Source organism: Tupaia chinensis, unplaced genomic scaffold, assembly GCF_000334495.1.
Source record: "Tupaia chinensis unplaced genomic scaffold, TupChi_1.0 Scaffold143675_1, whole genome shotgun sequence".
In the NCBI taxonomy this organism is placed as follows: Eukaryota; Metazoa; Chordata; class Mammalia; order Scandentia; family Tupaiidae; genus Tupaia; species Tupaia belangeri.
Window position 1 is genome coordinate 466764 of NW_006203523.1, and position 2195 is coordinate 468958.

A 2195-nucleotide genomic window follows, 5' to 3' on the forward strand; every position below is an offset into this window, starting at 1 on the left:
ATTCAGTTGCCTTGGTCCCTGAACACAGCAGGACACACATCAGATTTTTCCAGAAATGACTTTTTAAATACCACCCCTCTCTTACCCTCTTCCTCAAGTATTACTCCTTAGGGTAGTACAGGCAGGGAAGACAGAACTAATGGGAGGAATCCCTAACATTCTTCCAGGGTAGAATTCTGGCTAGTCCAAAAAGTGGCCTTCTTTTAAGACTTTAGGAAGCTAGACACTGCAACTTTATTAGTATTGGCAACATTTGTTTGGAGGATTTTTAGTTCCAGGAGCTGAATGGATGAATGTAGGAGGAGTCCCACCAATTACCCCAATTCCTTCCATTGTAGCAGCTTGACTAAAGTATTCAGTTGTTGGTAAATTCAATCCCAAGATTTCATCTGGCACCAAAGTGGCAGGTCCTGGAGGAGCTGGAGTACCAGTTGGCACAGGAGCAGGGGGTATGGCATCTCTCTTGTTTATGCCCCTGGCACCTCCCATAGCCATCTCATCCCTCTGTATCTCCTGCTCTCTCAAATCAGAGAGTATTCCCTTGAATCCTTCCTGCTATCACCCAACATTTCTTCCTGCTGCTGCTGCATCTTTTCCTCACTGCACTGGCACTCCTCCTCCTGTCTGAGCTCCAGTTGCTTTCATTTTTGCACCTCTTGGTTGTGCAGCTCTTCCATTCTCCAAAGTTCTTCTTGGTGCCTCATCAAATCCTGCCTGATTAGTATGACCTGGTGCTCATGGTGGTCAGCCTCCATCTCCATCTCCAGACTCTCATAAGCCTCCTTGATGTTGCAGTCCGCTTGGTACTGTTGTTGCTTCTCCATCTCAATGAGTCCCTTCCAGCACATGGCATATTCATACTCAAAGGATCTGGGCTTTGCAAATTGGAGTGACTGCTCTTGCTGTGAAATTGCTGGTTCTTTATAGCCAGCTTTGCTAGAAATTCATCTTCACCATCTAACTGGTCAATGAGCCCAAAAGTCACAGGCTGAGGAATTGTGATTAGCAGAAAGAAATCTTTACTGCATCTGTCCAGAACTTTTTGAGCAGCTGCCTTCCCTGAGACATCAAGAATGCCTTTTCCTGGGAAGCAGCAATTGGCTTAATGGCTATGTCACTGGACTCCCACATAGTCGACTGAGGTTCACGTCCCGGACCCGGTGGCTTAAAACTCATGCCAGGCGCGTGTGCGTGCGTGCCCAAGATCCCGAGAGGAGAATGGAGGAGAAGGGATTGCAGCATGACCATGCCCCCTAGGGGGTGATTTCTCGCTTTCTGTCTCTATGTCTCTTTCTGTCTGTCTGGCGAGCGCACACGCCGTATAGCGAAAAACCTCTCAAAAAAAAAAAAAAAGAATGCCTTTTCCTGAGGGCCTTCCTAAATCATCCACAATAACTACAGTCCTTTCCACCTGACAGAACACAGAGAAGGCTTCTTCCAACAGTTCGTTGGACACATACTGAGGAAGATTTCCAAGTGTAAGGGATGCACTATGGCAGGCAAAGCACACATGCAACTGTTTTCCAAGGAGTGTAGGACATTGTCCAATTCTACTTTGGTAATCTCTGCTAGGGTTTGCTTTTCCAAGTGGATTAAGCCAAAATCTCTGTCTTTATGAATGAAGACTTCATCCACATTTCCAGATTTCTCACATAGTTTCCTCATTTCCTCTTCAGTGGTATCAGTAGGAAGTTTGTCCACAGAGATCCGGCTATGTTGGGTAAAGGTCTTCTCTCCTGGTTTTCTAAAATTCTTCAGGTCAATAGTTAAGCCTTCATTTCAGCTGCTGGACTGTTGTCCATTTGCAGGTATTGGTTGCAGCAGTGACTGCTGCTGTTGCTGCTGCTGGTGATGCTGCTGGTGGTGATGTTGATGAAGCTTCCTTGGAATATGGTTTTGTTTCTCCAAATTAAAGGTTTTATTGTTCTGTATTTTTGTAGCCTCAACTTTGACTGAAGACAGAAAAGTGACTCATGGTCTTCTTTAACCTTGACTTCCTCTACCAACTCTTCTCTCCTCAAAGTAACAGAGATGCTGCACAGCCTTAACCGTGCAGAGAAAAGAGTGTGCGACCACCAGAAACCTAACTCTTTAGTTTTAATATAGTACTCTTTTCAGTTATTTAATAATTATTTTATTTAACTTTATTTATTTATTTGTTTATTTTAATTTGATCAGAGAGGAACAGAGTAAGA

General features: G+C 44.3%; 1 pseudogene; it reads right to left on the minus strand.

Annotated features, from left to right (window-relative positions):
• Positions 1-237: 237 nt before the first annotated feature.
• Positions 238-1926, minus strand: LOC102483479 (non-POU domain-containing octamer-binding protein-like; annotated as a pseudogene).
• Positions 1927-2195: the final 269 nt, after the last annotated feature.